The following is a 25,221-nucleotide window of genomic DNA, read 5'->3' as shown; positions in this document are numbered from 1 at the left end:
GAGCACATCCAATTGTCTTTCCCTAACAGAGGGAGTATAGACTACAGTGTCACCATCCAGAACTTGGCCTTCTTTACAGATTCATTTAGTTTTCTGAGGTCCAATATGGGCCTCCAGTCCCCTGTTCAATTTGGCACTAAAAAAGAATCTTGAGTAAGTTCCGAATCCTATCTGGTCTGCAGGGACGGTTTGGATGACTCTCTTTGCAAGCGACTTTTGAACTTCTACAGTTGCTTAATCCCTGTGATTGGGTGGAACATCCGGAATCTTTTTGCGAGTGTGGGGTGGAAGAGAAAAGGGCATGGAGTAACCTTTGGTGATTAATCTTTGTACCCATTTGTCTTGGGTGATGTTTAGCCAGGCTTCTGGATACAAAGATAGGTGACCCCCGAATGGCTTCAGAGAAGCGCAGTAAAGCCCCACATCAGGAGCACTGATAGGGACAGCCTTGAAACGAACAGCGGCCTCCCTGGTTTTGAGGACCCCCATGCCTCTAGGGCATCTACCATTAGTTCCTCCTCCTCTGCCTCTGAAGGAGGAGTCACCTTATGCATCCGGGAAAGATCCCTGGGACTTCTTGGACCACGTCTTATCACCTCTCTCTGACCTTTGGGATATGGTCTAGAGGGGACGGTAAAATGTACTCCCACAGCAGAGAGAGTTTTCCCTTCTTGTTCACACTTGGTGAGTTTATCTTTTACCTTAGGTCCAAACAAAGAACCACCATCAAATGGGGTGTTGGTAAAGGTAGACTTGAAAGGCTCTACAAAATTACATAAGGGCATCCAGGAGTGTTTCCTAAGGGAAACTCCTGAACCCGTTGCCCTGCTCGCTCCATCTGTTGCATAGAAGATCAGCCTCATGGAGGAGTTCACGATGGAATTTAAGGTGGAAAACTGAGCAGACACCTTCTCAGGGACTCCTTCAGTAGATGCACCTTGAAGATCATCTTCTAACTCCTTGAGGAGATCTCTCTGAAGCCTAGTAAAATGTGTGAGGTAGTTCAGCAATCTGAGAGTAAAAGCTGCTGAAGAAAAGATACTCTTCCCATATATATCCATCATTTGAGACTCCTTATTTGGCGGATGGACAGATGAAGTCTCTGCTAGCTCCTCCTTCTTAGTGGCCACCAAAACCATGGCATAGATGAGCATGCCCTTGAACAAAACAAATCTCTCTTTCGGGGCAGGCAGAAATTTATTGGGTCTTCTGGGAACTGGCTCCATGGTATCAGGAGTCTCCCACATCTTCTGACTAACCAGGTCTAATAGTTCATCAAAAGGTGGAGACACCCAAGAGGCTGAAGGTTGAGACCCAAAAGCCTTCAGGTACATTGACTCATCAGAAAGGGTAACAGTGGGCCAGCCACCTCTCTGCTTCAGGATCTCTAAGATGTCCACAAAGGAGATATCAGAGGATGACTTGGGGACTGTTCTGACTCAAGGTCAGTGTCAGAAGTGATGGACTCATCCAGGGAGTCTACATGCTTCCTCTTACATGTCCTCTTCCAAGGGGGCTCCTCCAAAAGGTACTCTGGGAGATCTAGAAAGACTGGGGGTCATCCAACGGGGGCTCCTGAGGCTGCAGGTTGCTGCTGTCAAGAGAGATAGTAGGTGCTGAGACCGAGGTCGGTGCTTGAGTGGGGAAGAGCGTCAGTACCCTTGCATGGAGCGGATGAGCGAGACAGCGCACTCCATCTCAAAAGCTGATCTCACTGGCTCCAAAGACAGGCCCAGTTCCGAGGAAATGGAGGTAGTCATTGGCTCCAGAATGTAGACCCAAGGAATTCACGCATGAAAGACAACGTGCACGGTCAAAAAACCATGGAAGTACACAAAGATGAACCAGCACGTAGAGGATTGCTTCAAATTCCTTTTATTGAAGACAAATATAAACCAAATGTAATGGCTACTAAACCATTACAAAATAGCAAACCGGTTTCGGCTTTAAGCAGCCTTTTTCAATGTTCCAAAAATAAAATTTGTGGCTCAAACATCTTCACCATTTCCTTGTCTTATATAATGGAGCCCTTAAAGAGTAAAAAAGCCCTTTTTCATTATATTGTTTTTATTACTTTTTAGATACTATTCTAATGAATTTATGATGTAAAATATTTAAAGTGGCTTTTTAGGGCGTACACATTTCATTAGCAGTGTTGATCAACAGTACGATGGCTTTCAACTGTTTAATTTTTAAGTGGTTGACCACTACCTTCCTTCGCCATTAGGCGCAATTGTCTTAATTGTTCCCAATTAATCATGACGTTACAGTATTTAATGCATAATGAATTGTTGGAATTTATTTTCTGAGGAAGTTTGCCTAGGAGGCAAATGAAAAGCGCTTTAATAAACTTGTTTGTGATTTTCACATTGTGGTTCTTTCATCTGGCGATACCATTGTCTAAGGACAGTAATTGCACTAGGTATTTTGATACCTAACAGTTTGGTTTTTCAGTCACCGGTTCACTTTTTCAATTTATTGGTTTTTGTCCTTGTTTTGTCAGAGTCATCACTCTTCTTGCAGAGGCCAGAACAATTGATAACACTGTTTGTCATGTTAAGAACCTCACGTTAGTCTAATGGTTAAAACAGAGCAAGAGTTAGTTTTTCTAACACACAATATCCCAAGGAGGGGCCACCTGTTTTCTAGGTGGCTTCTTATGTAACGCTCCTTTCAAAAAACATTTTTACACGAGGTTTCATTGAAAGTGGGCAGGTGTGCTGAAATGGTCAACAAATGAACCCTGATTGAGAAGTCAGGACATAGGCCAGTAACTTTCACAGGAATTGCAGAACCAGAGAAAAACTAGGTCTGAAAGGGTGCAGGGTTCCTTTGTTGGCACCAACTAGAAACCCTTTCCATTTGCTACTAAGTGTTTTTTATTAGCAGACTTTCTTGCTACCTTCATCAATACCTGCTTGCACAGCCTCAAAGAAAAGGTAACTAAAGATATTAAAATTCTAACATCCAGGCAGTTGTAGTTGTTTGGGGTCTTGATGCATCAAACACCCCTGACCTTGTGTGAGTAAATCCAGTCTGCAAGGAAGCTTGTGGTAATCGCCTTAGGCCATTTCCAAAAGTGGGGAGAACCACTGTTTCCTGGGCCAGAAGGGAGTCACCACAATTACCTTTGGTGAGTCCTTCTGAATCTTTGGAATGACCCTGGATATTACTGGAAGGGGTGAAAATGCATACAGAAACAATCCTATCCATAGAAAAGAAAATGCATCTGTTTTACAGGCCTCCTTCCATGGAGTCCTGAGCACAATTTTGTGGATTGTGAGGAAGCAAGTAGATATATTTGAGGTGTTCCCCACATCTGTATCAATTACTGGCATATTCCCCCACCAAGATTCAGTTTCCATTCAAGAGAGACTGTCCTAGTCCTGCCCAGCTTGTCTACTTTATAGTCTTAATCTGATATGTATGATGCCTGTAAACTGAGACTATGATGAAAAACTACCACAGCTATTTTGCACAGAGGGTAAGACGAGTCCCAATTGCTTATGGACCATACTACTGTAGTGCCATCTGTAAATGCTTGAAGAGGTCCCAGAGACCATAAATGGTTGACAAACTAACAGCATTTATAACAGCTAACATCATTTTATGTTTATTTTGGTCTTTTTTGTTCCAATGACTCTGCAAGTCTATCCCGAGATACATTGCTCCCCAACCAAAGTCTGAGAGAAATGTAGTGACTGAGTGTGCTGAAGCAGAGAGAAAGAATGGGAGACCTGGATTTTGAAAAATTAAGTGCCTGTGCCCCCACTACAAAAACTCCCTTTTCACAGATCCCAAAACTGGAATTTTAAATGTCATGGGATGTTGATGCTGGGACCAAAGTGATTTCAGGTACCACTGAATTTTTCTCATGTGGAATCTTGTATGAGGTATGAATATCATAGATGCCAGGAGAACCAGAATATTAAGGAATTCCCTTGCTGAAATGGTAGTCTGAGTTGAAAAGACTCAGGAGAAAACCTAAATACATAAACTTTTTTTCCTGCAGAAGAAAAGCTCTTTGAACTGAGGTGTCCAGGAGGCTCGCCAGTAAAATAATCATGTGAGGAGTCGGATAAGATTTCTATAAATTATCTTGGAATCCTAGTCTATATAGGATATTCCTACCCCAAATGAGATATTCCACGCTCTGCAATGATGAGCAATATGGAAAAAATGTGAATACCTTGCAGTCTGCACTAGGCTATCATGGAAAACAGGCATTTTGATAACACATTTGGAGGTGAAGATGCATCAAAGGGTAATGCAAATAACTGATAATGTGACACAGACACAGAAAACCTTACAAAATATCTAAAATTGGATCTACTAGAATGCTGTGATATGCATCTTTTAATCTAAAGTCACAAGAATACTCAAATGGGGAAGAAAGGGTAAAAAGTTGTCGAGAGAGAACATTTTGAACTTGGGTAACTATCAGAAACAGATTCAAAAAAGAAAGCTCCAGAACTGGTTTTCAAGAAACTTCTCTCTTTGGCACCAAGAATATCCTGGAATAAAACCCTTCCCCTGAGGGTGAGGGATAACGTCTATCACATTTGAGCAAACATACTGAATGTCAGGAGGGAAAACATGATTCTAGTCAAGAGGGAGAGAGTCCCACTGCCATGTGTAACCTTAAGGGATTACTCTCAGCACCAATCTGCCTGAAACAATCTGTTGTCGGACAGAAAAATGGAAGTTCAGACCTTCTGGAAGAATTAGTCTGGCAAAGCAGGAGGGGGCTGGAAATTCTTCATATAATCCTTCAGATATGTTAGAGTCTATAGGAAGCCTAGCAGAGAATGTGGACATTGCTCTGGTACAATAAGCCTTAATTTTGTGTTGTAGAGGTAAACTGGCAGCTGAGTACGTGAAAGTTTTGCAATCAGATAACCATTTAGATAGTGTTGTTTTTGCCAATGGCATACCTTCCCTAGAATCTGAAAAGGAAACAAAAAGTTGTTCTGGTCTTCTGAATTCTTTGGTTCTATCCAGGTAAAATCTGAGCTGTCTGTGAACATCAAGCTTGTGCAGCATATACCCCAAGTTGTTGGTGTGTTTGGGGAAAAAACACTGGTAAATCTATAATTTGGTTAAGGTTAGCGTCAGTACAAACTTTAGGGAAGAATGAAGGATTTGTTCACAGAGAAACTCTGTCAGCATGAAAAAACAAATAAGGAGGTTTTATGGATGTAGTTCCGATACTCTTCGGGTAGACGTGATAGCTACTAAAAAGATGGTCTTCCAAGACAAAAATTTCAAATCACATGATGAAGCTGACACAAAAGGTAGGAGAATGATGTGTGAGCGCATAAAATTTAGGTTCCATGGGATATAAGGAGATTTAACTGGTGGTCTGAGGTGAAAGGTCCCTTTGAGAAAGGCTTTGGATAGCTTGTATGACATTATGTTAAATCCGACAGTACCAAGATGAAAATTAGAGATGGCGGCAAGCTGTACTCTAATTGTAGCTGCCACCACTCCTTTGTTGAAATGCAGTGTCAAAAATTCTAATATAGAGGAAACGGAGGTTTGGTAGGGATCAATGTTATTCTGAGAAGCCCATATAAAAAATCTCCTCCATTTGCTAAGGTACAACTTCCTAGTAGAGGATTTATGAGAAGATATTAAAATATGCTGCATTTCATTACAGAGGTTATGGAATCTGGCTATGTTGGGAAATGAAGCAGCCAAGCTGTCAATTTTAGGGACTGAAAGGAGGGATGAAGAGCCCCCGACGAATGTGTCAGAAGGTCTGGAACTGTGTCCAGAATCCAAGGCTCTTCCACAAATGAAGTTGAAGTAAGGGGAACCAAATCTGACAAGGCCAATGATGGGCTTTTAGAATGATGGTCCTTCCCAGGGCTTTTGCTTTCTGAAGTACTTTGGGTATCAGGGGAATTGGTGGGAATGCATAGAGAAGACCCGGAGGCCAATTGTGTACGAGTGTGTTCCTTGGGGAATCTCCCGGAGGGGGAATGAATCAGGGCAAAGTAGCTTCTGCATTTTGTGTTCAAGGGGGATGCAAAAAGATCGCAGCAAGGCAGTCCCCATCTGCGGAATATTCTCTCTGCTAAATCTTTTTTGAGGGACCACTCATGAGGCAACAAAATTGTCCTGCTCAGTTTGTCTGCAATCATGTTGGATTTCCCTGGGATGTGCTTTGCTATCAAAGTGCTGGGTGGATGTAGCCCACTGCCATACTCTTAGGGCCTCTCGACAAAGGGGATAGGACCCGGTTCCTCCTTGTTTGTTCAAGTACCAGACCACTGACATGTTGTCCGTCTGAATCGCAATTGTCCCTAGTGGGAGAGAGTCCTGAAAGTACTGCAATGCCAAGAGTACTGCTCTCATCTCCAGGACATTAATATGCAGATGTCTCTTGTTCGGTCCATGTGCTTTGGGCTGTTCTTCCCTGCAAATGCTCCCCCACCCGATCAGGGAAGCATCCGTGGTCACTGTGGCCGATGGTGAAGGTAGGATAAAAGGACAACCTATCATTACTTGGAGAGGTCAACTACCACTGAAGATCCTTTTTGCATGTGTTTGTTACCATAACGAGATGAGACATTTTGAGCTCTTGATAAGACCACTGTGTGAACAGCAGCCATTGTAGAATCTGCATGTGCATGCCACCCAACGGAGTAGTTATTATTGCAGCTGCCATCATCTCCAACAACTTTAGCACTTCTGATGCTAGAACCTTGTCTCTGGATATGATGTTCTGAATTTGCTGACGAAGTAGTAATATCCTTTCTGTTGGAAGTTTTAAAGTGGTGGTGGTGTCCAATTCTGCTCCGATAAAAATGATATGTTACGATGGTGACAAGGCAGATTTTTCTGAGTTTATGGTAGTGCCCAGTTGATTGCAAAGAGTAAGAGTGGTGTCCCTGGCTTGTATTGGCCAATGCCTGGTGGTGGCGGTGAAGAGCCAATCGTCCAAGTACGAAAACACCTGGAATCCCAAATGTCTCAGGTGACCGTGACCACTGCCATACATTTGGTGAACACTGGGGGCTGTAGTGAGACCAAAGGGCAGGGCTCAAAACTGGTAATGATTGGCTCCCAGTCAGAAGCACAGATGATCCCTGGATGGTCTGGACATTTTTATATGGTAATACGCATCCTGGAGCTCTATCGAGCACATCCAAATGTTTTTCCCTAAGAAGGGAAGTATCGACTGAAGCGTGACCATCTGGAACTTCTTGACAGATCTGTTTAGTCTGCTGAGGTCAGAAATAGGTCTCCAGTCCGCTGTCTTTTTTGGAACTAAAAAGAATCTTGAGTAAGTTCTGGATCCTGTCTGGTCTGCTGGGATTGGTTGGATGATTCTTTTTCTTAGCAATGTTTGGACCTCTACTGTTGCTTGTTCCCTGCAACTGGGTGGAACGTCTGGGATTTTTGTTGTCAATGGAGGGGGGATGGCAAAGGGAATAGAATATCCTCTGGAAACTAGACTTTGTACCCAGTTGTCATTTGTTATTTTGAGCCAGGCATCTGGATACAAAGATAAGCGACCCCTGACTGCCTCCAGAGTAGGACAGTCAGCCCTCCTTTCAGGACTACTGGTAGGGCTTCCCAAAGAACTAGTCTCTGTTGCCCTGGTTTTGCGGATCCCCTCTGCTGTGAGGGCGGCGTCTTCCATTATTGCCCCTCCTCTGCCCAGAAAAGCTCCTTGGGCTTTTCGGAACCACATCTTTCCTCCCTTTTGACCCTTGGGGGTAGGGTCTAGTAGGGATGGAAAAATGGACTCCGACGGCAGATGCACTCTTTCCTTCCTGCTCACGCTTAACTTTGGGCCAGAAAAGGGACGAGCCATCAAAAGGGGTGTTGACAAAGGATGACTTAAAGGGCTCTGCAAAAGTACATAAGCACATCCAGAAATGTCTCCTGAGAGCAATTCCAGTACCTGCTGCCCTACTCATTCCATCATCTGCATATGAGTGAGACGCATGGACGAGTTCACTATGGAACTAAGGGTAGCAAGCTGGGAGGCAACTTTGTCTGAAGCACCTTCAGCTACCATACCCTGAAGAGCATCTCCAAGTTCTTTTAGGTAGTCTCTTTGCAGTTTTGTGAAAGTGCAAGATAGTTCAGTGAATGCATGGCAAAAGTCGCTGAACTATACATGTGTTTCCCGTATCTACCCATGATCCTAGAGTCTCTGTTAGGAGGATGGAGAGAGGAAGACGTTTCTGACATCTTTTTGGTGGCTGCTACCACTATAGTGTCAACAGGCACTCCCTTAGTGAGAAAAGACTTATCCTCAGGGGCAGAAATAAATTTATTGGGCCTCCTAGGGACTGGCTCCATGGTGTCCGGAGACTCCCAAGCTCTTTGTGAGACCAGTTCCATAAGCTCATTGAAGGGCTGAGACACCCAAGATGTGGAGGGTTGAGACCCAAAAGCCTTCAGGAGGGCCGACTCATCTTCATTAGGATTGGTGGACTTCCAGTCACCCCTCTGCTTAAGGATTTCCAATATATCTGCAAATGAGATATCTTCAGAGGGGGACCCTTCCGGTTCATCTAAGGCAGTGTCCGATCTGAGAGACTCCTCTGGGGGAGTCTAGATGTTTCCTCTTTCAAATTCTCTTCCTGGGAACCTCATCAGTGGGAACTTCTGGTGAGGTCTTGGAAGAGCAGGGGCCACCCAGTGGGGCTTCCTGAGGCTCAGGGTCTCTACGCTTCAAAGGGATCTGTGAGGCAGAAGTGGACATGTGCTTTTGGGGAGGAAGTAGTTGGTCCTAAAGTTGTGGATGTCCTGGAGGCTTCAAAAGCACATCGCTCCAATGAGAAGGAACCACTGGATCCGAAGAAGCAACTGATCCCCTTCTGCACTGGAACAGTGGGCTCTGAACCAGAGGTAGGAGCCAAAATCATCTGAGCCGAGACCCTGTGAGGCAAAGTCGGAACCGAAAGGTCAGTCCGGCTATCCTCCCTGGACCTGACCGGAGTGTGTCGGCTCCTAGACTTCTTGACGGGCGTCGAGGAAGTCCGAGTAAATTGAATCAATAGCACTGGAGCAGGTGTCAGCTCCAAAGGCTCCACAATCATCAGGTCCAGCTCCGACAGACTGGTATGGCTCAGAGGAGGAAAAGAAGTAGATGGAATAACAGTTTTCAGTTCCGAAACCACTTGGGTCAGAACCAATAAAAATTTAGCAAACGACTGTGCCTGTAGCAACTTCTGCACCTCACAATCCACATCCAAATTAAATAGGCCAATCGAGGACTGAGATGAGTGGATAGAGGGTGGCACCGACTGGAGTATAGGAGATTTCAATACTTTGGAGACCGGTTCTGAAAGGACAGGACGCTCAGCTCCAAAAGCTGTGGAGCAGACGTAGACTTTTTTTAGATTTTGATGAGTTCCGATGAAAAAGCCTTAGAGGACTTAGAAAATTTGGGAGACTGACTAGTTTTATCCTGGTCACCTAAAGCTTCCTGAAAAGAAGATTTTAGAAGTCCTCTATCAATTTTATTTTCCTCTCATGTAGTACTCTGCTTGAAAAGGAATGGCAAATGGAGCAACTCTCTTGCAAATGCAAGGCACCCAGACAATAGACACAATTAACATGACTATCAGTCACGGACATCTTTTATCCACACTTCGGACATTTTTTAAACCCAGACTTGGGATGTTTATCTTTATCCTGGTCACACCAAGAAGACTTGAATTATCAAACAAGAATGCACACATACAAATTTTAGCAAGTTTAAACTACACTATAGTCTATAAACAGTAAGTAGCCCTTAAAAAAACAAATGGACTCTATATGGATAAATGTATAAACACACACAATTTTAATATCTATAAATGCTTATAAAAGTACCACTAAGCTATTCTAATAAGTATACAAGGCACATCAAAGGGAAAGGGAATATTAAAGGCCTATAAAAAAGACCAAAGGGAGTATAAGAAAAACTATCAGAATTAAGCTATTAATGATCTAAAGTTCTAAAGTTATAACTATCAATATATGACAAAATTTCAGAATTTTTGAGAAAATATGCTATAGTGTCCCGAGCTGTGCTATGAAACCTTCGATCTGTTGTAGCGACAAACTAGATCTGAGGTAACTCAAGGTGCATCATGGGATAGGGACTTGGCTTCGAGCTGTATGAAGACCTTGAGCTTTGTAGTAGGCTGACTCAGAGCCAAGGATCGGCTCCAAACCCATTTGTAAGAATGGACGGCGAGATGGAACAACTTCACATTCAAATTTTTAAGAATACAGCAAGGCAACCATCTTAATGACAGTTCCAGTGGCAGCAGCAAAATTACAAGTGCATTTAAAACAGTGGGTAGTCACTGGAGACATAGAAGATACCAAGTGGCACAAGGCAGATTTCTTCTTACAGGAGGAAACAAATGTCAAAATATTCCTCATTCTCATAAGAAGCGAGCATACATAAACTTTAACATGAGCTCGAAAGTTGAGAAGTCTAAAAAAAGTGTTGCAGAATACACAGTTTTCCTGTGTTTATCAAAAGCTTTCCCATCCTTTTCAGGAGGAGTGGGAAAAAGTATTAGTTATGTGCTTAGCAGCTGAGTTCTCTAAAGCAATCTCTGGGCCAGACCTGGGATGACTGTATAAGAATTAAAAGACTGAGATACTTTATAAAGTCCATCTGCTTTCTTGGGGGCAGCAGGCTGGCAGTCCGGGGAAATTGGAGGCTCTGGCAAAAACATCATCAAAGTAGACAGAACAGTAAAAACAAGAGTAGGTCCAGGAAATTCAAGTTGTAAAAAACATGGTACTTCCCAAGTGACTGAGAAACATCACTTTTTTTCCCCACTGAAATGAATAATTCTACAAACAGTTTCAGAGAAATAGAATCCTTCAAAATTACTGGCTGTAACCACACTCACCTCAGAATCTAAATCAGAATTCTGTGGCGATAAAATAATCTGTGCTTTCAGAATCATTTTGATATTCAAACTCTTGGACTGGAAATGTTAAGCATACCTCTCAACCTAATATCACAAGACATTAATTGACTGATTTTAATCAATCCACTTAAAAACGTGAAAGTTGCTAGGATAACAGCTTTTGCACTACCATTTATTTACTGAAGGATATGAAGTGCATTACTCAAATGCCTGGCATTAAAGATAGACTATAATTATGTGTGAATTACCCAGGCAGGGAATAAGGAAACATTGAGACACTTTAAAAACAGATACAGGTATGTGGTATGTATGTGTTTTGTTTTATGTTTGCGTATGGAAAAGTAACTGAGGGAGTGCCTTTGCTAATATAATGCAGCCACCTCTGTTAACTACTGGAAAAAGTGCTGATATGCACTCATTGTAGTTAACGATTCAGAGGCACGTAAATTAGCCAATAATGAGAACTTTCCTCATCGCAACTAATATGTCTCTGCATCACAGAAACGGGGCATTTTCACAGCAGCCATTAATGTGAGCTGTGGTATTCTTTATGAATCTCAGGGATAGTTTATAAAATTCAACTAAAAACTATTGTTTAGTGTACACTCACCCATGCAACTTAAGCTGATATTACAGATCACCTGCTTAAAACCCTTCACCTGGAAGCTACTCTCTCAGTTGTTCATGTCAAATAATTCACTGTTTTAAGATGATCACTATCTAAATGCAAACATTTTAAAGGTATTTAGTTTAGATAAGTTTACCTTGCTAATTTAAATGACTGCATATCTGGATACTCCACTGTATTTTTTAAACTTTATAAATTCCAAACCATGTGCGCTTCTATTAAAATGTGCTACAATTTTTTTTTTGCATTATCAACTTTTCCATCCGATATAAAAATGAAATCACATATAAAGCAAAAATAGGTCCCCACAGTAAATTTGTTCATACACTAGGAATAAATTATTTCTCAATAAATACATGAATACATTTGTGTGTGTGTGCAAAGGCTCCCTACTGAAATTTCAGCACTCAAAATGATGACTGCCAGTTCCAACAAACCAAAAGACTAAAACCCCAGGAAAAGAATGACTCTTGATGATCACTCTTCTTTAAACTTATGTTTTTGAAGTGAGACAAATCCTCTTCCCTCCACCTGAACTTGTATATACCAACTTCAAGGGAATATTCCAAGAAATAGCTATCTCCGACTTAATATACATCAGTCTGGTTTTTGGCCATTTGGTCTTCCAAGTTTTGGACTCTCCCTAGTGGGTCTTGACATTTCAAATGGTTACAGAGTACAAAACATACCCACGTTACTCTATCTTTTAACTGCAGATAAATGTTATCAAATGCAAAGTAATTGTGTCAATGCAAATTATTAGTATAATATAATTATGTGGAATATTCCACCAAGTCACTCTTTACAGCCTCTGTCCCATCGATGTGTTTAATAATCCCATATACATTTTTGACATCACACTTTAATCAAACAATCCTCCTTTCCATTCTATATTTTCACATTATGCATTACAGCAGGTCTAATATATGACTTTTGTTTCTTAACATAAGGATACAAAACCTTTATAGCCTGCTTCATTAGTTCCAAAATTCATTTATTCCCTGTCATTAATGGTCGTCCAGAGGATTTTGTAAATTATGCATTTCTGGAAAAGTATAAAATCCTGAGTTTCTACTCATAGCTTCTTAACCTAGCTCTTTTTTCAGAAGATTCAACATCAAACATTTGCCCAATAATTTTAGTTACAGGCCCTTCTGATGTTCCTCCCTGGGGTCACTCAACTGATAATTTAGATGAACTTTATTGCCTCTTCAGTAGAAGCTGTATTACTAAAGGGACTAGTCTCACTTATTAAATTTCTATCATAATGTTCCCATTCTACTTTAAAACTTGTTTTATAACGGAAGCAGTGTGTTTAATTAAAACATTTACAGCACCTTGATTGTGAAAGTCATTGACTTGCATGCTCTTATGATCCTTGTTTACATCCTCCACCCATTAGACATTACTGGCAAATCCTATGTAAGACACAGCAGCTGCTATTCACAGTTCATATTAGAATGCTTTGCTCACATTGAGGTTAGAGCTGCTGCACACCCTCTGTGAATCGCACCATATGCCCTAACATTATATCTCCCACTGATGACAAGACCTGCCTGGCTGCCAGTGTCACCTCTCCTGGTAGCTGACATATTTGATACCCTCTCATTTTTTGGTCACCACCACCTGAATATATTACCACTTTTACATGTTTCTTTGCAGTTTATTTGTTCTGTATTCTGTCAGTTCCTTTTCCTTACACTGACATTTTTCTGATGTCTTAACATTTATATCTGCAAGTTATGCTTATGAAGTTGATGCCTGTAGTTCAAAACACTTTTTTGTTTAAATCTCAATCAGTAACCGTTCTTAAATCCTGTGTTCCAAGCTACAAGTATCTGCAGTTAAGCTGTAGCAGATTGCCACTATTAAGTGTTCCGGATTTAACTATTCATAATCCCAAGGGTTTATTTCCATATTTAAGTATTTTTTTCAAAGTCACTACACTATATTGTAATTAAACTCATCTCCTGCTGTTCTCAAACTTGACATTTCTTAAATGGTTTGCATGAAATGTCATTTGTAAGCACTGATACTACATAGCATTAAACAAATTTATATGTTTGCTGTGTCATTCACTCACGGCTTTACTGCTCATGTTTCATTCAACCCACCAAGGCTAAACTTCTCAATAGTTTTGAAAATCCATTTGTATTTTCTAATGACATTGTGACTCCAACACAAATTACTACTTTAGAAATGTAACGATCACTTCAAGAAGTAAATGGGGAAGAATGTTAACGGACTGCTTCAATATAAAATGTGTGTGCAAATGGTAACTCCGTTTCCTACTTGACTGCTCTAGAGCAGGGGTGCCAGAGGTTTTAATATTTTAAATAAATGTTTTATTCTAACAGGCAAAAGTATTGGGTGAATATTGAAGTTAATTGCCTGTGACTAAGTAAGGCAACAACTTCCTCTCCACCTGTTACACACTATATTTTGGTATACTCAAATATAAAACAAGGCACCCCAATGACTGCTTTTCAATTATCAGATGAACACATTTGGAGGAAGTAAGTTTTGTTGCATCCGTTTCTAGAGCACGTCTAACCATTTATTTGTAAACACTAATTCAGAAATCCTGGAACTATTGCCAATCACTTACTCTTCCAGTTCTTGTAAAATGTCTACTGGCTCCAAGACAAAAGACAACATTTATGTACTCGCTTTAATGATGCATCTGTGCTGTCCATTTTCATTCTTCAACTGATGGGTCTCGAATCCAACTTGGCCACTTTCTCTTGCTTCATGGATCCAACTCTCAAGCTCCTTCCTTTACCCATAATGCCGCATTAACTCACTATACCTCAGATTGAGTTTGTTGCCCCAAGTAATAATGGTTTATAATATACAGAATCAATAGAGTAAAACCGGTAGAGAGAAAATTGCAGCTCAAACAAGGAACAACTAGTTCCCAAGAAATATCCTTTAGGTATTATCCACGAAGAAAGGGAATGGGATTAGGACAGTGGGGATTTGAAGATGGACAACACAGATGCAGGATTATGGTGAGTACATAACTTTTGTATCGGACATCATTTTCATTCGTTCCTCAAATGACAGAGTTCCCAGCTAGAAGAACCTTGGGTGGTCTTGATGAAAGGATATTTCAGAGTACTGCAGAGCCAAAAGCAGCTCTTTTCCTAGAAATCAAATCCAACATGTAATGAGGAATAAAAGTAAGAACACTGGACAAAGTAGCAACCGCATAATTGTCATTTATCAAAGTGCTTGACCAAAAAGCTGAAGAAGTGGCCACAGACCTTGTGGAATGCGCACTTGGGGGCTTAGACAAAGACAAGCCTCTCTGCTTACAAAGAATATGCAGTCAACCATTTGGCTAAAGTCACTTTGGAAATTGCCATGTTCAATCTGTTATGTGGAAAGGCTACAAATTGGTCAGATTTCCTGAAATCTTTGTTCTGATAAAGGTAAAATTGAAGTTGTCTGTGCACATCCAAATGATGCAGTATGTACCCACCTTTATTGAAAAAATTTTGGGAAGAAACCCAGGAGGTTAATGACCTGATTAATGGTTGGCCCAGAAGTCACCTTAGGTGAAAAAAAAAACCCTATCCTTAACAAAAATTAAATACGAAGACTTAGAGGAAAGAGTCTGCAAACTTAGAAGAAGCCAAAGAGGAGTGATTTTTGCCTGAAGGAATATTGAAAATGGCAGCCAACTTAACTTTGATAGTTGAGAAACTAGACCCTCATTGAAAAGGGATGCGAAAAATTCTAGAGCAGTGGAGATTGGGTAGAAAAAAAAGAGCCCAAATCTCTCTGGAGGGCCCAAATTTAAAAAAATCTCTTCCATTTACTTTTGTAGATTTTCCTAGCAGAAGCCTTTTGAGAATACATGAGACTATGGTGGAACAGGTAGGAAAGCCTGGAACATCCATGGATCATCCCCAGTTGGATGAGAGAGGAGGTCTGGACTGGGATCCAGTACCCAGGATGGATACAGAAGATGGTGCCAAATAAAAGGGAAACCAAATCTGATGAGGCCAAAAAAGTGCAATGACGACAACTGCTCTTCAACTGGTAAGCTTTTTGGAGGAATTTGGAGGAGTAAAGATACTGGGGAATAAGCACAGAGAAGAGGGCTAACTGTGAACTAGAACATCTCGCTTGGTGACTCACCCAGAGGACGGATCAGAGCAAACAACCTGCTGCACTTGTTGTTGATGGGGAAAGTGAAGAGATCACAACATGTCTGGCTCCATCAGTGGACAATTCTGTCTACCACTTCAATGATGACAGACCACTCAAGGCATCAGAATGGTCCTGCTTAGTTTGTCTGCAAGCACACTGGCTTTTCCTGGTATAATATGCACTGCAATGAGAAAGCGAATGGAAGAGATCATCCACTTCCACTCCCTCATGACTGAGGGTAAGATCCGATTCCCTCATGTTTGTTAATGTACCAGACTACAGAAATATTCTCTGTTTGGCTTGCAGTTGTCCTATAGGGCAGATCATCATGAAAAGCCTGCAACAATAGGACGACAGCTCTCATCTCCAGGATATTGATATGCGAATTGGCATCTTGTGGGAACCATGTACCTTGGACTGTCCTTCCCAAGAAATGCCCCACTCCCACCCCAGTTTGGAGGTATCTGTGGGTATGCTGGCTGCCAGTAGAGGAAGAACAATTGGACGGCCATGAGAAACTTTCTTTGAACGGATCTACCAGAGAAGGTGTTCCTTGCAAATTTGTGTAATCCTGACTGGAGTGTACAAGGGCTACTGAAAATTAGACCACTGTACTGACGGAGTCCACTGTAGAATCTGCATATGAAATCTGGCTAATGGAACTAGAGTTATTGCTGCTGCCATGGATCCTAAAGGCTTGCAAGACTAGTCATGCTAGAGGACAGGAATGAGAGATCACTTCCCTTTACCTGAGACCCAAGGGTTTGCACTCAGAGGAAGAGATGCTATCTGATTGACTGTATCTAGAGGAACACCTCCAGATTCTGTGCAGGTGTGAGCTGTGACTTGTAGTTGACTGATACCCAGATGGTGACATAACTGGAGCAAGTAGTCCCCTTGTTTGCAGTTGATGCCTGGTTGGAGCAGTCAGGAGCCAGTCATCTAGATATGGAAACAACCAGAATCCTAGCAGTTTTAGGTGAGCTGCTACTACCACCACTATGCATTTGGTGAAAACTGTGAGGGTTGTGGTGAGGTAATGACCATCTTCCAGCCGGAACTGCCAATATTTTCTGGAGTGTTTGTTAATTTTGATGTGGTAGCATGCATCCTGAAGATCTATCGAGCACATCTAATCATCCTTTCGCAGCAGGGGCAAAATGGACTAAACGGTGACCAATTGAACGTTGATTATTTCACACTCTGGTTTAATTTGCTGAGAGCCAAAATGGGTCTCAAAGACCCTGAATTTTCTGACACTAAAAACAATCTTAAATAAATTCCAGATCCTATTTGGCCTGCTGGGAATTTTGTAGGACTATTTCTAGCAGCTTTCATATTTTCACTGCTGCTGCCTCCCTATGATTCGGTGGTACATCGGGGATTTTCTTCATTTTTGGGGGGCATTTGGGAAACTGGTATGAAATAACCTCTGGATATGATCTTCTCCACCCAAGTATCTCTTGTGATGGATGCCCAGGCTCCTGGGAGCAGTGACAAGCACTCTCCAACTGCCTCCAGAGAATAGCAGCCACTTTCTGGACCACTGATATAGTTTGAGACATCATTAATAACAAAAACAGAACAAGCCAACTGCTGTCAAAAACAAACAAGTTGCACAAAACTGGAGTTGAATCACTTTGTATTTCGCCTTAAAGGATAAATTACAAACAAATGAAACTCCATCTGTACACCACTACCCCCCCCCCCTCTGCCATTTGGCTGAAAAATCACATCCATAATTATTCTTAACCCTATTCAAAATACATACAATATTAAAGTACATAAAATGCATATAGCAACATTCAAAATGCATTAAATACTGAAGTAGATGCAATGATGCAACACAAATAACCTTCTAAAAATACATCATGACTGTAATACAAAAATCGCTACAACTATGTTTTAAAGTGCTTCAGCAGTTCCACAGTTTACATAAACCTAAAAAAGTGACCCAATGTGCAGTTCCCATATTAAAAGTTCAGATATTCAACTTCACCTCAATTAAGAAAAAGTATACTGAAGTTAATAATCATTCTACTTTTCAACCTCAATAACTTCATTATAAAATCACTCCCCTCTCAACATGCAAGGTTGTCCTAATTAACCCCCCCCCCACATAGACCATGCGAAAATGATCAGCGACAGGACTATTGATGTTCACATTTCTAATATCTCCCAAGTGTTTTAAGATTTGAACCTTAACTATTCTTTTAGTCTGTCCAATATACCATTTAATTTCCTTACATCCACAACCCAAAATGTGCACTACCCCACAGGAACTACAATTAAATTGACCCCTTGAAATAATTTTTTTTACCATTAATACAGCTACCTTTCAAGCTCTTAACCCTATGGCACACCCAATGGCCACAAGAAGATGTACCCACATTATCACAATTGTCACCAATCTGCCTGAAAATTAGCAGTTCTTTAAGATTTAAATATTTCCCAAAAGAGAATTTAACATGCTTGGGAAAAACTACTGCTCATCACGTGCTATGAGATGCCAAGACTCCATTACCAATCTTTCCACTGTCTCAGAAAAGGGGAATACTTTCTAGCAAAGTAAATATCTTTTACCCATCTCATTACCCTAGTGGTCCCTCACATTACCATCTTTCTTCCATTGTCTCCTACTGTTTATGTGATTTCCATACATTTGATTCAAACCCACACTATTAATCTCTCCACCATGATCGGTCCTTCTCACCACATCTTCCAAGGTACTCTTAACTATAACCTCTCATTGACAATCCTTCTACTACTTCATTAACTTTTTCAGCCTTAAACTTGTCATCGGAAGTATTCCATAAAATGCGCTTTAGTTCACCCACTGAAAGTGCACTGCTGACGTGTACAGGATACATGCTACTAGTATGTAAAAAGTTATTAACTGCAGTGGGTTTACAATAAGGCTTACACTGAATCTTCCCATGTTCATCCACATAAAATTCTACATCAATGAACTCTATGCTGCTCTCACAACACTCAAAAGAAAATCTCAACCCATGCAAATTCTTATTCAGCTCCTCAATGAAACAAAGAAAATCACTCATTGAACTCTTACAAACAGCAAATTATCAATGAACTTTTTATATAAAATAACATTTTCTGAAAAACTCAGTTCCATAAAGTAACTTTTTTCTCAAATTCCCCCATATACAAAATTGCGTAAGAAGGGGCATATGGTGTACCCATAGCAGTGCCTCTTCTGCAAAAAAAAAAAAAAAATCATTTTCAAATACAAAATAATTGTGTGCCAAACAAAATTCCAAAAGCCTACTCACATATGCATTACACGGTCCTTCACCCATTAAATTCCAAATCGCCTCCAACCTCCCATTTCAACTCAATATTGGTATATAAAGCACCGACATCCACAGTAGCCCAATAATAATCACTCTGCCATTCCATCTTAGTGACCAATTGACTAACTTCTTTAGCATTTTTAACATGCGCAGGGACCATACATAAATAATTTAACATCGAATCCAAAAAAAAAAAAAAAAAAATGCCAACATTTTCTAAACACTTGACCCCCAGAAATTAGTGGTTTACCAGGTGGGTCAAATAAATTTGTGTGCACCTTAGGGATAGAATACAAAATAGGGTCCACTGGTTTTGCAACATACAGTTTTCCCTCACATCTTTAGAATTAAAAAAAAAAATCCCCCCTTCAACAGTTCCAATAGTGATGCATTGAACTGGTGAATTGGATTACTTGACAATCTAATATACTCTTCTTCATTCATGAACTGGTTTTTCACAGTCACATTATATTTGTTTCAAGGTAAAATTACCCAATTACCTCCCTTATCTGATTGTTTAAACACAATGTTCAGTGCTACCCCTTAATTTCAATGCTTGCCATTCTTTTCTAGTTAAACTGTATTTTAGGTTTTTTGAACCTAGAATATTCAAATTCAATCTTTTTTAATGATACCTGTTCAAAAAAACTCAAGAGCATGAATTCTGAATAGGGTTAAGAATAATTATGGATGTGTTTTTTCAACCAATCAGCAGGGGCAATGGTGTATAAATGGAGTTACATTTGTTTGCACAGTTTGAGTCATCCCTAAAACCCTGGTTCTGTGGGCCACCTCTGACATGAGGGCAGAGTCTTCCATTAGAGATTCCCCTGCTGCCTCTAGGGGAATCATCTCATAAGTCCTGGAAAGGACCTTGGGGGAATCATCTCCTCATAAGTCCTGGAAAGGACCTTGGGACTTGTGAAGCCACATCTTTCTTCCTCCTCATTGATTCCAGGAAAAGGGTCTCTGAGAAGTAAAAAAAATAGATCCCAATGGCAGACAAGGTCATTGTCTTGTTCACTTCTGTAGAATGTTTCCTTCACCTTTGGGCCAAAGATGATCCATGAAAGGAAGCATTGACAAATGAAAACTAAGGGCTCTGCAAAACTGCACAGGTACATCAAGGCATATCTTCTGATGGCTATACCAGAACCAGCCACCCATGAGGTTCCCTCTGCAGCATGGGATATCAGCCTCATGGATGCATTAGATATGGACTAAAGGGTGGCCAGTTGTGAAGAAGTCTTGTTCTGGTCCTCTACAGACATGGACCCAGAAAGAGATTTGGAAAGCTCTTTTGTCAAATCTTTTTGCAAACTTGTAAAGTGTACCAAACAATTTGGCAATCGGAGGGCAAAGGTCACAGAGGCATAAATGTGCTTTCCAAAGCCCTAGACTCCCTGTGAGAGGGACAGATTAGTTCTGCTCTGTTGGGTCTTTCTTAATGGCTACTGCCACAACCATGGCACCGGAGTTCCTCCCTAATCCAATTCAAGTGTAACTTGGACAGTTGGATGGAGAACATGAGATTCATCCCTGGTTTGGCACCATGTCTCAAATGGACACAGGTATAAATGGTTCAATCTCCCAGGCCCCTGCTAGTAAACGTTTCCCCTCCCAAGCTCCTGCTTACACTTATCAAGGGTACCAGAACTTCTCAGATTTGGGATGCATGGCTAGGCTTAAAAAGGCCCTTATGGTCATTAGCCTAGTAAACACCTACGAACCTATCTACTGGGACCCCCTTGCTCCAGTGGGGGCTCTTTTTTTTGGGGGGAGGTTAAAAATCCAGGTCACTTGGGGATAGGCTCCACAGTATCTGGATCCTTCCATGCATGGTGTGAAAAAGGACCATCAGCTCATCAGCCGGGGTGGGGGTCACCCAAGAAGTAACTAGGCCAGACTTGAAAGCACTCCTCCTGGGAAGGGGAAAGGGAGTTGGAAGACCATCCATCTTTTTGCTTTAAAAGTTCCAAAATTTATCTAAAGGAGATGTCCTCAGGTGAAGATATGGGGGACTCTTCCCCTTCATCGAAGTCAGTGCCATTGGAGAGAGATTTCTTTGGGGAATCAAAGTATCTCCTTTTGCATATTCTCTTGCTAGGGACCATATCAGTGGGATGGGTCTTGTGAGGTATCAGAAGTGACAGGGGGAGTCCAGAGGGACTGACTGGTGGCTTGATCTGGTTGGGTGTCCAAGTGGAATAGAAATTAGATGCTCAAAGTTCAAAAACCCGATGGTGGAGTAAAGATAGGATCCGAAGGGGGCAAAGATATCCTCTATCTTGGCAGAGAGAAGGCCCTCTCTGCTATCTCAAAGCCAGAGTGTCTAGGAGAAAAAGGGCAGCAACTTCAGAGCCAAAGTCCCCAGTACTGATGAGCCTTGAATCCTTCCAGGCCCCATCCTGAGGAGAGAGTCAGACTAGAGGTGACCATGTACTGAAGCACTTAGAGAGAAGGACAGCTCCAATAACTTTACAGTTGACCCAAACTCCCACCTCTGGAACAGGCTCTGTTGCTTTGTTTCTGACAGTTTTCCTGCTATGAAAGGATTGGAGCCAGATAAACTCAGGAACATGGCCAGAGTCGAAGAATGACCTGTCTTTGGATCTGAGGACACACTCAAGGATCTTGGATCCTAGGGCCCTAAACCACAGGATAGATCGGAGGAGGAGGTATCAATTGAGGATCAGTGGAGGGCAGGCTCATGGGTATAACAGGATATGGAGCTAGGATTACCCCCATCTGGAGCTGAGCTGAACTGTAAGGAACTGCCTTATCATCCTAGCCACCTGTTTCAGACAAGCTTCTAGATGACCTAGGGGAGAAGCTGGTAGATGGTGGCCTGGAGTGTCTCCTTGGAGTCTCCTGGAAAAAAGGTGAATGGAGTCAAGGAAATATTAAGCCCAACAAGTATCAGGGTTACTGGATCCAAGAAGGCTTAGGTTTCAAGGAGGTAGGATCCGAGGGTGTCTGATCTCACTTTTTTGACATTTCTGAAGGAGGCTCAGTGGTCAGAGCCGATGTTAATTAACGGTCTGGAGACCTTATTCTTCGCAGCAGATTTGGATACATATACATCATTTTAAACTAGGTTGTTTAAAATACATTCAATCATTACTTCTAAAAACTGAGCCTGTTGAGCTGCATAGCCAGAGTAGTCATTCCCAAAAAACTACACTGCAAAACTTCACAGCTGCCAAAGCTGAGACAAGACCTGGTCTTTGGTGTACCACGATTTAAACCGATGTAATGCATTTTGGGATTTTTCAGCTTATGAACTAGAACTGCTCACTAGAAACTCGGGATGCTCTGTCAATTTATCATTCATGTAGACCATATTACCAAAACCTTTCAATCCCTCTAACACAAACTTTTGCTGCCCTTGCCTTATCTTTTTGTTCAGTTTTGAAGTGAACATTGAAACTTCACCTGGAAATAAAAAAAAAAAAATCATTCATTGCATCATTTTTCCACTGCAGCAAAAATATTGCATCCCTTTCATCGTAAATGACATCTTCCTCTCCTTCATTCTTTTTCTTTTTAACCAGACATTCAAGAGTTTAGTACTGAAAGTCTGAAATGTAACCAACACAGCTTCTAGCAAAACAGCTGCAGTAAAAGCAGAGACATCCACAACCTCCATGGCACCAATGTCTTTTACCTTTCTTGATACCACATGAACCTCTGACATGTCCACATAGGCTAATACTTGCTCAGAGTTTTGACAAACACAATATACCACAACACTTAATATACATTTTATTGGTTTCTGCAAATGAAAAGCTTCTTATTAAAAATGTATAACCCATAACCTTGGAGTGAGTGGATAAGACCAAGGATTAAGGACAGACAGAAGTGAAAATAAATAAAGGTTGAGGATCATGGAAGGACATACCTAGGAACGACATACCTAGGAACTCAATGGACACTACAATCTGCAACGCTTGGAAGGACTGGTAGGATTCTTATGACCTCAAGCACACTGCCTAGCTCCTTCATGAGTTTTTCTACTTTTCCACTTTTATAAGCTTGGCTTTCTTCTGTGACAGGATAATGCTGGGTTGATCAGGCACTTCCAATCTAAAAATGCAGCTCTCTTAAGTAGCTTTTTCATTTACAATGTTCACAGATCAATGCATTACAAAATTCTCTCAAATAAATACTCTGGTACTGATCGCCTTCTGGTAACCCTCTCCTGCAGGCATATTTGTAGGGGACTTCCCCCTGGACATCATGTCATCAAAAATCCTCAGAAAGTACATTTATCTTATGAACTTAACATAAATGTAAATTCTCAACTAGACTCATTGCTTCGAGCTTTACTTTTGGGATGTCCTGCCTACAGGCAGTTCGAATGCATAGCCTGACTTCCAGAGCTTTAACCACCCCCCCCGGACATCAGTAGAAAAACAGGTGCCTTGGACAGATAGCATCTGAGTTTTTTTGCTTTAGCAACAGCCTGGTAGAAGACCCTGGTACCATAGCCCTAGTGGATCTGATGGACAGACTAAGGAACCAGCAAAACTCCAAGGCAAGGAGCAAGGGAACAGGACAGCATAACAAGGTGAAAGGAGGGAGGGTATTTGGACTGCATTAGTGAATCTGCTTGAGCACTTAAAGAGAAGCTCCTAGTACAACTGTATTATGTTCATTGTAGTACATACTGTTGCAATTCTCAGTTTTTGGGAAGATTCCTAAAGCAAAAATTAGAGAATTGGACACATTAGAAGAGGAGCCTGCAGGAAAGCAAATGCAGATTCAGCTCTTGCCCTGATTGGAGCTCCCAAAATCACAGTGCTCAGAGGATGTGAACAGCAGTGTAGGTTCTTGATTCAAGAACAGCCTCTGCAGTAACCTCCCCACAGAAGGCTACGGTGGCAGCAGTGGCTCTGGTGGGGTGCCCCTAACATACTCTGGAATAGCTTTCACCATGAGCTGAATAGCAAAATGAAGTACACTGAGGAGAAAAGTTGATTAAAAAATGGTTGCACTCTGAGGAAGAGGTTGATTATAGCTCTCCCACTGTGAAAAAAGTAAAGGAGGCAGTGGAAACTGATAATTTGGATAAAATTCAGTTACTATTTACTTTACTGTCTGGATGTCAGCACAGATGAAATCAGTAACAGTAAGAGAAAAACATTTAGAAAAAGAGACAAAAACCTCTGGTGGCCAAGTATCTTGCAGTTCAACAAAAAACAGTTCAGGTTTCAGCTTTGGTATAGGAGAGGGCTTCCAGTAATTTATAAGAAAAAATAAATCAAATGCATTCAGAGGTTTTTACATTAAGTGAGAAACTGGAGGAATATATAAAGTCAAATGGCAAAAGGCTAGAAAAAAACAGACAAAGCTTTAATTAGCTATTACGATGAGCTGATAAAACTATAAAAATCTGACACTGAAATTAAGGAAAGACTGGCTGCATACACGGCTTCTCAACGGCAACTGTTTCAGAGAAAACATGAGATTTGCTGCTATATTAGAGAAAAGAAAGAACAGAATACCTTCATTTTAAGAAGGTATAAATAAGCAACTACACATGTAATCCACAGCAGGATTTATTAAATAAAATGGGAGACGGTGTGCATACTCCAAATATGTCCATGAGAAAGAAGTCAAGACATATAGTGGTAAAGATGCTTTCATGCCTTCAGAAACAGCTGCTCCTGAAAAAGCAGTACCAGAAAAGGAAAATTATTAACAGACGAGGACACCTGTCTGTGGAAAATGATTATTCGCTGTATGCCAGGCATAAAAGAAGCAAGTTTATCCCTTGCAATCAGATAATGTAGAAATCAGGTGTGATATTCAAGCTGCTGTATCCATTTTTTTTTAAATTTTTTCCTCAGGATGATCAAAGGAAATAAAAAAAAGATTTAACCAACAGAGTAAGCTACCAAGCTGAACAGACTTTGTTTCTCATTCCTGTGACAAGAGCAAAACCTTGTCCATTGTTTCAAAGGAAAATAAGAGTGAAATAAAAAGTCATCGAGCTAGCTAGAAAAGTTAAGACTACCTTGAACTTGAATCCGAGACAGACGTTGGTTGGTAAAGATGAGGAAGTAGCCCAGCAATAATGTGAAAGCAGGAAATAAATGGAAGAACTGTAAAGTGCTATTCCTATTAGGTGCAGTTTAGATGCAAGAACTGTGCTTTTACAAAAATAAGTAGCTAAAATGACTAGATTGTGAACTGTGTTAAATTGTCGAGAGGACTCCAG

The sequence above is a fragment of the Protopterus annectens genome, chromosome 1.part0 (assembly GCF_019279795.1).
Source record: "Protopterus annectens isolate FY-2018-M chromosome 1.part0, PAN1.0, whole genome shotgun sequence".
Taxonomy (NCBI): domain Eukaryota; kingdom Metazoa; phylum Chordata; order Ceratodontiformes; family Protopteridae; genus Protopterus; species Protopterus annectens.
The sequence above is the reverse complement of the archived record's forward strand: the minus strand, read 5'-3'. Positions refer to the sequence as shown.